The sequence below is a fragment of the Cololabis saira genome, chromosome 18 (assembly GCF_033807715.1).
Source record: "Cololabis saira isolate AMF1-May2022 chromosome 18, fColSai1.1, whole genome shotgun sequence".
Classification (NCBI taxonomy): domain Eukaryota; kingdom Metazoa; phylum Chordata; class Actinopteri; order Beloniformes; family Belonidae; genus Cololabis; species Cololabis saira.
In genome coordinates this window covers 35934613-35946796 of record NC_084604.1, presented here as the reverse complement: position 1 = coordinate 35946796, position 12184 = coordinate 35934613, and the positions used below count along the sequence as shown (strand labels likewise).

Sequence of the window (12184 nt, the reverse complement as noted above, 5' to 3'; positions counted from 1 at the left end):
CAGGTGCAGTTCAGGTGTAGTTCTGGTGCAGTTCAGGTGCAGTTCTCCGTCAGAACTCTGACAAAGACGAGTTTTCGTCTCAGCGGTTGATGTGACGTCTATGTTTTGATTTTAAACCGACAAACTGATGTTTGTAGCAGCTTGATGCTGGTTGTTCTTCTGGTTGTAGTTACGGTTGTTGTTCTGTGGTGATCTGTTGTAGTTCTGGTTGTGGTTATAGTTCTGTTGTAGTTGTGGTTGTAGTTCCGGTTGTAGTTCTATTGTAGTTCTGTGGTGGTTGTAGTTCCGGTTGTAGTTCTGGTTGTGGTTATAGTTCTGTTGCTGTTGTGGTTGTAGTTCTATTGTAGTTCTGTTGTGGTTGTCTCTGACGTGCTGAACCACGTCGCTCAGACTGGTACGAAACTTGTATATTGGTACATACTCACACTTGTATATTGGTAGATACACATATTTTTACAGTTGTACATACTTGTATATTGGTACATACCTGTAAATTGGTACATACATGTATTTGTACATTGGTACATACTCATACTTGTGTATTGGTACATACTCGTACTTGTGTATTGGTACATACTTGTACTTGTATATTGGTACATACTTGTACTTGTATATTGGTACATACTTGTACTTGTATATTGGTACATACTTGTACTTGTATATTGGTATATACTTGTACTTGTAAATTGGTACATACTTGTATATTGGTACATACATGTATTTGTACATTGGTACATACTTGTATATTGGTACATACATGTATTTGTACATTGGTACATACTTGTATATTGGTACATACTTGTACTTGTATTGGTACATACTTGTATTGGTACATACTCGTACTTGTATTGGTACATACTCGTACTTGTATTGGTACATACTTGTATTGGTACATTGGTACATACTCATACTTGTATTGGTACATACTTGTATGTTGGTACATACTCATACTTGTATGTTGGTACATACTTGTATATTGGTACATACTCATACTTGTATATTGGTACATACTCGTACTTGTATATTGCTTGTTATAAGAGGTTATAAAAGGTTATAAAAGGTTATAAAAGGTCAACAAAAGGTCAAATGATAGTTTGACAAAACAAAATCACACAGGAGGCGGAAAGACTGGATTTATGTTAGTTAGTTAATATTATTCATCCCTTCAGACACCCAGTCTTGATCTCACGCTCATAAAAATATGTATTTTCCCTCAAAATGATCCGTTAAAGAAGTTATTAAGCTCTTAAATACTCCGTCGTTTCTGTCACATCCATCCTTCATGAACTCATGAACCAAATACAACCTTATTCCTGTTAGAATCCTTCACACACACCGTCACACACACACACACACACACACCGTCACAAACAAACACACACACACACACACCGTCACAAACACACACACACACACCGTCACAAACACACACACACACACACACACACCGTCACAAACACACACACACACACCGTCACACACACACACACACACACACACACACACACACACACACACACACACACCGTCACACACTCTGGCCTGCTCCAGCAGGACAGGTGGCTGTGTCGACTTGACGTCCAGTTTTACGTAGTTCCCTACATTCATCTCGCTCCTCTCTGCAGGTATAAGCCCCTCACACCTTCTGGACGGCCGGCGTTGCCAGGAGCAACACACACACACACACACACACACACACACACACACACACACACACACACACACACACACACACACACACACACACACACACACACACACACACACACACACACACACACAGCAGGAAGTGGCACCGTATCACAGCCGCCGGTCGCCTGGCGGACGGAGCGCGGAGATGGAGCGATGACAGGAAAGAGGGGTGTACAGATGGAGGGAGGAAAGTTGAAGGATGGATAAAACGGAGTGTAAGAATAGATGGAAGGATGGAGGGATGGAGGTGAGAAGAAAGGAAGGAATGATGGAACAGTGAAGGATGGAGGAGTGATTTAAATCCAACACCGGAGCGAGAGGAGAGGTGGAGGTGTGGAGGAAACGAAGGAAAACGGGGCAACGTGAGGAAGAGGAGGAGAAAGAGGGAGGACGGGTGTAAACGAATCGGATGAAGCAACACATGATTGGGGGCGTGGTCTTTTGAGTGACAGCTGCGTTGCAGTGCATGATGGTTATTTTAAAGGTCAGCAGACGACTGAAACTGGTTCTGGATCCGGTCTGGACAGCTACTGCTAGCCTGAGTTATTAGCCACTACTGCTAACCTGAGTTATTAGCAAATACTGCTAACCTGAGTTAATAGCAGCTGCTGCTACCCTAAAGGCCCTGACACACCAACCCGACGTCGCCCGCTCTCTGCCGACTGCTGTGTTGGCTCGCGTCGCCTGTGTCGGGCTGGGTCGGGCTCACTAGACACACTACAAATACGACACCCGACGGCGAACTAGCACGTACGTTCTGCGCATGCGTGAGAGGTAATTCCCCTCTATACTAGCAGACAAAACAGACAACCAAAACTCTGGAGAGTTACCGCTGGCTGAAATAAATAATTTAGGAAGATAAATGTTGGTTTAATAGATGAAATCTAACAGTTGTAGCTACGCCTGTTAAGAAATTTGCTCCGAAAATGTCTGGATTTTCTGCCTGCCGGCTCGGGAGCTGATTTATGGTTCCGCGTTAAATCGACGCAGAGCCTACGGCGTACGGCGCGCGCCGCCGCGTAACCTACGCTGTAGGCTTTGCGTTGGTGTAACGTGAAACCATAAATCAGCCTTTGTTCTGGCGCGGTTTGAAAAAGACAAGCGAGTGATTATGTACATTCACTGAGTGAATATTATGAAAGTAAAATATATATTTCTCGCTAGAAATGTAATCAAAACGCATTTTTATGCAGAAACTAACTCAAAATATTGATTTTATTCATAAGAAATGTCCGCCATGTTTTTTTTTTGATTCCGTCCGCAAATGACGACGAAAAGCATTCTGGGAAATTCTGGGAACAGCCAATCACAGAGTGAGCTGTTTGACCGACGGCCGACGCCGATTCAACATGTCGAATCGGCTGAAAAGCTCCCGACGGGCGGCCGACCTGAGGCGACGTGCGGGACACACCGGGGAAACTAAGCCAACAGACGCACCGACGCTCACTGATGGCCCGACGGCCGAAAATCGGCTTGGTGTGTCAGGGCCTTAAGTTATTAGCAACTACTGCTAACCTGAGTTAATAGCAGCTGCTGCTAACCTGAGTTAATAGCAACTACTGCTAACCTGCGCTATTAGCAACTACTGCTAACCTGAGTTAATAGCAGCTGCTGCTAACCTAAGTTATTAGCAACTACTGTTAACCTGAGTAAATAGCAACTGCTACTACCCTACCCTGTGTTATTAGCAACTGCTCCTAACCTGAGCTAGCAGCTAACTGGACTGTGAGCCAACTGTCATCATGTTGACCCCAAACGAACCTGAGCTCTGCTGGGGTTCAGGGTCAGGGGTCAAGGGGGTTGGGGTGAGGGGGGTGTGGTGCTCTGGCCGTGCTAACTTCAGGTGTCGTTATCGTAGCGACTGACGTGACGATGGATACGTAGGGTCAATCAGAATGACGGTCAGGAGCCGTCGGTTGGCATAATATTAGCGTGAGCTCAGGTCGGCTGAAACACCAGAGAACCAGAGTTGTGTGGAATCACCTCTGAAGGGCGAGGCCTTTGTCACTTTGAAATGCCTCTCTTTTTAAATATCCCTTAATGTTTTTTTCTCGGGTTCAACCCTTTTTTGTTACCGTCTCTTTTCACCTTCACCCATCTTTCCTCCTCTCCCTCCATTTGTTAAGGTTCTTTCCGATATATGCCATCGTTTCTCTCTTGCCCGCCCCAGCGACTGCGCTACCGTTTGCAGAATCGCCCCCCCGACTCCAGGAAAGGCCCAGTGGCCGCGGCCCTCCACCCGCTCCTCCACCCGCTCCTCCACCCGCTCCTCCACCCGCTCCTCCACCCGCTCCTCCACCCGCTCCTCCACCACCAAAGAAAAGAGGAGAAGACATGGAAACTTCCAGGAGTTAACCGGTTTCCCTCCGGCTGGTTTCCCCTCCCTCTGCTTCCCTCCTCCCCGAGGTGTGAATGTGTGTGTGTGTGTGTGTGTGTGTGTGTGTGTGTGTGTGTGTGTGTGTGTGTGTGAGAGGCTGGAATGCGGAGGCTCGTAAGTCACCTCTGATTTTCCACTCCCGCTGGGACACATCCCGTTATCAGTTTTATATGAAACTAGGAAATTCTTCTGTGGTCTCCGAGTGTGTGTGTGTGTGTGTGTGTGTGTGTGTGTGTGTGTGTGTGTGTGTGTTGCACGTCTGCTTCCTAGCGGCGTGTTTCAGGCACGTTAGCGCGCTAGTGTCGTGTCCGAGGTTACAGTATGTGCGCGTGTGTGCAGCTCTATGGAACTATGGAACGCTGAAACTGTCAAAATTAAATTAATTAATTAAAGGTATCATTAAATAATTACATGGTGAATATATTTCATTGGATATACATTAGTCGAAGTGACAGAAGTTAAATAAATTCATGATGTGCTTCAGCCAATGCAGGAACCATGAAATAATTAAATATGTAATGAAATAATGGAATATATATCCAATGAAATATTCAAAAAGTAATTTTTTAATGACACATTTAATTATTTAATTGAATATTAAATACATTATATATTTATGTATTTCCAATTTTATATATTTCAATGTACATTTATTTAATGATTGAATTAATTAATTATTTATTTAATTTTGACTATTTCAGCATTCCATACTTAACGGTGGAATAAAAGCTCGGCATCTTTCCCTCCGTTTTCCTCCGCTCTGCGCTGCAGCAGCAGGAAGTCGCGGGAATCAAACTCGCGCATTTCACTCCCTCCATTTCAGCGCCCTGCAGTTAGATGGTCGCGGGGATCAGCCACTCAGTCACTCACAGCCATCTTCACCCCCCAACCAATCACAGCGGTCCGTGGGCGGGGTTAAGACGATGAGTTACTATTCAAAACAACCGCGACGGCTGCAAAAACAAAAACAAGTTTTTACTGCAAACCCTTCGCTGGCGTTCCTTCGCCAGTACGAGTATGTACCAATCAGAGGTGGGTAGAGTAGCCAAAAATTGTACTCAAGTAAAAGTACTGTTACTTCAAAATAATATGACTCAAGTAGAAGTAAAAAGTAGTCATCCAAATAATTACTTGAGTAAAAGTAAAAAAGTACTTGGTGAAAAAACTACTCAAGTACTGAGTAACTGTTGAGTAACGTCTGATTTATTTTTTTAACACAACCATTCAAACAGACAAAAGTACAAAACAATCATCTTCAGGCAAATTAAATCAATAAAATAATAAAATAAATTAAAATTAATAAAAAATAGCTTAAATTAAAATAATCTTAAAGCAAATTCAAGTGCTTTAATAAATAATAAAATAATAACAGAATAAAAAAATAAATTAAGCACAAGTAGGACAAAATTTCAAGCCTTTGTACTTTTCTTTTTTAACCAGAACTAGAACAAACATGAACTCATAGAAACTCTGTGTGTGTTTGAGTCTGTGTAAATGTGACAAAACATGCAAAAACAAACATTTTTCCCAAAGAATCACCCAGTGATGTCATGAGATTGACGCGTACGTGGATAAAAGGGATAAAAGAAAAGTAACAGCTCAACGTGGCCTAATGTAGCGGAGTAAGAGGAACAGTTTCTTCTTCACAAATCTACTCAAGTAAAAGTAAAAAGTATAGTGATTCAAAACTACTCCTAAAAGTACAACATTTCCCAAAACTTACTCAAGTAAATGTAATGGAGTAAATGTAACTCGTTACTACCCAGCTCTGGTACCAATATACAAGTATGTACCACTACTTGTACAAATACAAGTATGTACCATTGGTACATACTTGTATTTGTACACTTTTATGGGGCCTCAAACGTCTGTAACATGGTCTTTTGTGTCTTTTGCGAATGCTGCGTCAACTTTGGGACGTGGCTGGACGGTTACGCTGCGATAGCTTGGCTGGTTTATTGTTTTTATATCCTAAAAGTTGGGACCAGCTGGCCGTGGACTGCATTAATCAAACAATGGCAGTCGGAGGCGGTGCGATGTGCAGTTCACTGGAGGAGAGAAGAGGAAAAAGAATAGGGAAGAGCCGAGAATAGACCTCAAACTGTTCCTGGTCCGGAGGCCAGTCTCACGGAAAATGTTCCGCACCTCCTTTGTTTCTCCGCTGCCCTCTTTTGTCCCATCTCCACCTTGATCTTTCCGTCTGCCCGTTTGGAAAGACGGCAGGAAAAGAAGCAAAAAAAAAACTGCCGGGGGGATCTGCCGAGCCCGAGCCCGAGCCCGAGCCCGAGCCCGTCTGCTTTTCGCTAAAGTCACGTGGCCCGTCCAACGGTTGTTTTCTACATCAGCTTCTTTTATTGGGCGGCACGCTGAGCAGACTGTCGGGAAGGATGTGAAGGAGAGGGAAGTTTTTCCTCTCCGCCAGGTTTTAACGGCGGTTAAAAGATTCCAAAATCCACTTGCTCCTGTCCCACTTCTGGCAGCCAAATCTGCCACTTAGAGAGAGGAGTCGAACTCCAGATGAGAGTTGGTGGTGCGCCAACAGTGGGCCGGTTTCTGCAGACAAGCCCACCAGAAACACAGCCACCAGTTTCCAGAGCGCGGCTGCCGGTTTGTTTCCCACCCCGCAGCCATGTATTCCAGATGTTCTGGAAACCGAGTCCCACTTGTGACCTTGTTTCATGTCATCTCTCCGCTCTCTTAATGGAATTTTCTTTCCCCTTTTCGCTGTCTCCTCTGTTCTTGCCACGCTCACTGCAACCGCCTAACAAACACTACTGTAACTCAAGACTGAATTAACGAATGTTTTCGGGGATCAGAGAGAACCCACTTGAAGCCAGGAAGACTTTTTGGTGTGGAAAGTAAAAGTTAAATAACTGAAAGGAAAAACATTTTCCAGGCACATTGCTGCACCGTAGCAAACACACACATACACCACTACGATGTGTGCATTCCCTGTATTTTCCTCAGTTTCCTGCTCACCCAAAGGCTCATTAAGGCCCCGAATGTGGACTAATCCTCAGGTGAAAATAGTCTCCAGCAAATGCAATATTTCCTTCAGTTTGAGCAACTAAAACACTAAAAACTACACCGACCGGTAAAGTTTCCTGCCTCCATTCCAAAAACAGAGATGTGATCAGAAGGTTTTAGAAGGAGAACGGTTACATAATAAACAAAGAAGGGCAGAAAGGGTCATTTTCATTGAGTTTTTTAACACTAAACCCGGTTTTCAGTGATTCACTACCCTCTTTAAAGGCAGGGTAAGCGGTTTCTGGTCTGATAACGGAGGCTAGCTCCTCCCTCTCCTACTCTCTACTGCTTCTGGATAGCGGTAGTGTTGCCAAGGACCTCACGATACAATACACATCATGATACTTGAGTCACGATATGATATTGCGATATCCAATTTTTGCGATATATTGCAATATCATACATAGTTTGCTGTAAACTGTAAAATGTTTATGCATCTTAAAATCCGAGTTGCACGTACATCAGATTAAAATAATTAATGGGACATACTCATAGGTGTTAGATGCCATAATAGGTCCCCTTTAAATAAATGGTCTTTGCTCTTGACCACTGTTTACTGCGTGCTGCCATCTTGAAACTTTGTTTGGAAAATAAGCCCAGCGCGGAATATAAGGCGACAGGCGGGCGAGGGAACGAGCAGAAAGAAAGACCGGAATTAATTTAAAGCGGAATGAGACGCTGCGTCCGAAATCGCATAGTTCCACCTTAATGAGTATGCAAAATGAGTGTGCGAGATTTTTTAGTGCGTCCGAAACAACTATCCATACTCATTCCGGATACATTTTTTAGTGTGGATTGATGGACACTAGCCGAGCAGAAACTTCCCACAATGCAAAGCAGCGGCGTTTGGTTGCTAAGTGATACGTATATGTCATAAGTATATAACAGGAAGTGCCGTATGCGCTCTTAATAGTACGTCCGAATTAATGCACACTATTGATATTTCCTCAAAAGTGTGCTGAACTTAAGTATACTTTTTAGAATGGCATTTTGGACGCACCCAGTGTATACATGATCGCGGAATTATTCTATTTGGATTTTAAATTGGAATAAACCAGCCACTTACTAAATTCGGAATGGCCATTTTCTTCGGAATTAGGTGTTTACATGGTAATTTTTACTAATTTTAAATCAGATTTAATTTTAATTCTGAATTAAAGAGGAATTAAACTTCCCATGTAAACGCACTCAATATGTCGTTAAACTCGCTGCTTCTTAGGTTATTCTTTTATTGTACTTCTGCGTTTGCTGGGGGAAGCTACCTGCCTTACGAGCCTGGATCGTACCTGCACACACACATCACCGCACTTCGGGTTCGAACCAAGAAAAGCCTTTAAAACGAACTCTATTGAGCTGAAAACATGAATTAAAAATGTTAATCGTGATAAAACATTCATCTCTCTGTGTTTCTGTGTCGCCTGAACGGCGTCTGGCTGCCTCCTCTTAATTACTCTTAGCTAATTATGTCTCGGTAATTGTTACATCACGGCGTTGAATCCTGTCGCTTTAAGGCCCGCGGTGTCAGATGACTTACATCAGCTTCATTAATTAAACTCTTAACGAGCGTGTTTACATTCACGCTAATCACCCCGGCCGACCGAGGCTGCTCTGATTTCTGGGTAAATCGTATCCTCCTCTGCGCCGCGGCGCTCGTTAGCGCCGGGATTAATCACAAACCCGCCCTGATGGAGAGAGGCGGCGGCGCTCGCGTCACTGCCGTGAATTTACGTCAGTTTTGGAGCGACGATGAGCCGTAGCTTCAGGTGTGGCGGCGTCATTACCCAGGATTCTGTGGGTCACGGGATCGCAGCACAGAGGGATTATGGGTAAAGAGCAGAAGAGATGGGTCTGGTGGGATCACCTCGCCTGGAGCGGTCCGGCAAAAGATCCGCCGCCGCGCAGCTGGACGGCTTTATTTTCCCCTTTAGAGACTCGGATGGAAATATAAAAGTGTGTGTGTGTGTGTGTGTGTGTGTGTGTGTGTGTTTTGACAGACATGAGGAAGAAAAACAGTGTCACAGTTCTTCGCTGCCTCCGTCCCTGCAGACAGGAGCAAAAGGACAAGTCGGAAAAATCTTTTAAAAAAAGAAAGTATAAGAGAGACGGAAAAAAGGAAGAAAAAAAACCATCCATCTCAGTGTGTGTGTGTGTGTGTGTGTGTTCTCATTTGTCTGCAGCTGTGGGGACATGAGCGGGTTTCTAACCCCTTACGGGGGGACCAGGTCGGGGTCGGGGTTTGGGGTTCAACGCTCCTTTGTTTGTTGCCGTTTGACTTCAATTGGAGAACATCAGGTGTCCCCACAAAGATACTAACACAAGTCTGTGTGTGTGTGTGTGTGTGTGTGTGTGTGTGTGTGTGTGTGTGTGTGTGTGTGTGTCCACGTTTCTCTGACCGTGTTTTCCGGTATTTTCCGTCCGTTTGTCGGAAGTTTTTGGAGGTTATTTGTGACTGTTTTAGTTTTTTTGTTGGTATTTTCCATTCGTGTGTGTGTGTGTGTGTGTGTGTGTGTGTGTGTGTGTGTGTGTGTGTGTGTGTGTGTGTGTGTGTGTGTTTCTGCCCGTGTGGCAAAGAGATGACAAATAACATGAACCGAAGGAACTTTTTCCGCCTCTCTTCGGGCTCCGTAGTCGTGTTTTCCACCGGCGGCTGCTCGCTCTAGTCGGACCTCCCAGGGGCCCTGGCACTCGCCCCCAGGGGCCCCGGCTCTCCCAGGGGCCCCGGCGCTCCCAGGGGCCCCGGCGCCCTCTTTCTGAACTAAAGCGTGATGTCATCCGTAGACGTCGTGAACCCTGTTGTTGTGTTAGAAAACTGTCCAAATTCCATGTTGGTTCATCCTTGATGTCCATGTTCTATCGCTCTTTCATTGAGTCTGTATTCACTTTTTCTTTCATTTGTTGGTTTTCATCACTTAGGGTAAAGCAGAAAACTGTTCTTACCAAGGTGGTTCATGTCTGTAGTAAAATAATTGGCTCTGCTCAGGTGACTCTACAGGACCTGGATAACAAACAGCTGTATAGGAAAGCAAAAACTATCCTATCAGACAGTTCCATCCTCTACACCAAGAGTTTCAGTTCCTCCCATCGGGTACATTACTCAGACTTCCACTTGTCAAAACTAACAGATATAAACATTCTTTTGTACCTTCTGCATCTCCCTTCTCAATTCCATGAGGAAAAGGTAGCTGTTGTGGGGCTTGGATTGGATTTTTTATATTTAAACTCGTTGTCCTTTTTTTACTATTGCTGCAAAATTAATTGCCCCATTGAGGACAAATAACGTTATTGATTGATTGATTGATTGATTGTTTCTGTCAACGATGATGATGATGATGATGATGATGATGATGATGATGATGATGATGATGATGATGATGATGATGTCGATGTCATCACCGTGTCACATGACCTGTCAGCTGGTTTTTGCTTCAACGCTTGAGGTTGAGGGTTTGACTCTAAAGCAGAAGTGAGGGGGGTCCACTTCACACTTCACACCTCCGGCGACCACTTCCCTCCATCACATCCTGTTTACTTCCTGTGTCAACAGCGACTGGACTTCCCCAGACGCACACACACACACGCACGCACGCACGCACGCACGCACGCACGCACGCACGCACGCACGCACGCACGCACGCACGCACGCACGCACGCACGCACGCACGCACGCACGCACGCACGCACGCACGCACGCACGCACGCACGCACGCACGCACGCACGCACGCACGCACGCACGCACGCACGCACGCACGCACGCACGCACACACACGACTTTCACGAGCGTCGGGATGAATTTGTGTCGTTTAACGTTGACCTTAAGAAAAACTGCATCTCTTGAACCTGTTTCGCCCCGGCGGTTGCAGCGGTTACCGCCTTTACTGCCTTTACCGCCGTCGCCGCGGTTGCCGTGGTTACCGGCGTTGCTCGTACTGACGCTGGGTCTCCCGTGTCTCCCGCAGGGCGGCTCCATGAGGACGCTCCCCGTCAGGACTCCTGGTAACGGCAGCCTGAGCAGCTGCAGCGCGACAGGTGAGTCCCTCCTTCCCCGGTAAGCCCCGCCCACGCTGTGACACGTGGTCTTGTGGGCGGGGCCTCTCAGAAACCTTTAGACATAACGGCACGAATCACCAGAAATTGGGGGTGGGGGAGTGTGTGGGGGGTCAGTCAGTGTGCAATAACTTAACACTTTTTCTATCCATATAATTCTTTTTTATGGCACTGGACTTTTAATTTTAATTTTAGTTTTTACCCTTTTATTTTTATCTTTTATTTTTATTTTTTTTAATCTTTTTATCTTTTATATGGGTGTTTGGCTTTTGGGGTGTTTGATTTGTAAATGACAGTGCTGTGTGTGTGAGATGGAAATGTCAGTTTCCCAGAGGGAACTACACAAATGGATTAATAAAGTCTGAATCGGAAATATTCCGTTTCACACATGGTGCCGGTTCTGTAGCGGGTTATCTGACCGGGTCGGGGGGGTCGGGGGGCCCAGGGCTCCGGGGTTCCAGAGCTGCTGTTGATACGCCCCTGTGACATGTCACATGATGTGACAGGAGTCACTTTTTCATGGATTTAAGTATTCATTTACAACATTTTTAAAAATGTTCAGGGTTCAGGGTTGAAACTGTCGGTTGAGAAACTGCTGTTGTTCTGGACGGAGACGTTAACGGAGGAAGTTTGTTATTTTAGGAGTTTGAACGTTGAAATCACAAAACGAGTAAAACGAGATTCCCGGGTTTCTTATAACTCTCTCTCTCTCCTTCTTTCTCTCTCTCTCTCTCTCTCTCTCTCTCTCTCTCTCTCTCTCTCTCTCTCTCTCTCTCTCTCTCTCTCTCTCTCTCTCTCTCTCTCTCTCTCTCTCTCTCTCTCTCTCCGTTGTTCCTGATAAATGAGGAGAATTCCTTGAATCTAAACAGATCTGTTTGTGAATTTCAATGTGACCACAAACAGGACTGAAACACACACACACACACACACACACACACACACACACACACACATTCCTGGGAGCTGGATTACCATCAGAGTCGCTGGGATGGATTTAGTTTCACAGAGACGCTGGTGGACGGAGGGGGAGTGTGGGCATCACC

The 12184-nt window shown here is 45.2% G+C and overlaps 1 protein-coding gene across 2 annotated transcripts in view; it reads left to right on the top strand.

Moving 5' to 3' along the window:
- Positions 1–12184, top strand: part of hivep2a (HIVEP zinc finger 2a) — a 124839-nt gene that overhangs the window by 38948 nt on the left and 73707 nt on the right. For both annotated transcript variants that reach the window (XM_061707086.1, XM_061707085.1), the window contains exon 3: positions 11054–11123. The gene's annotated coding sequence lies outside the window, so the exon portion shown is untranslated. The remainder of the gene's footprint in view (positions 1–11053; positions 11124–12184) is intronic.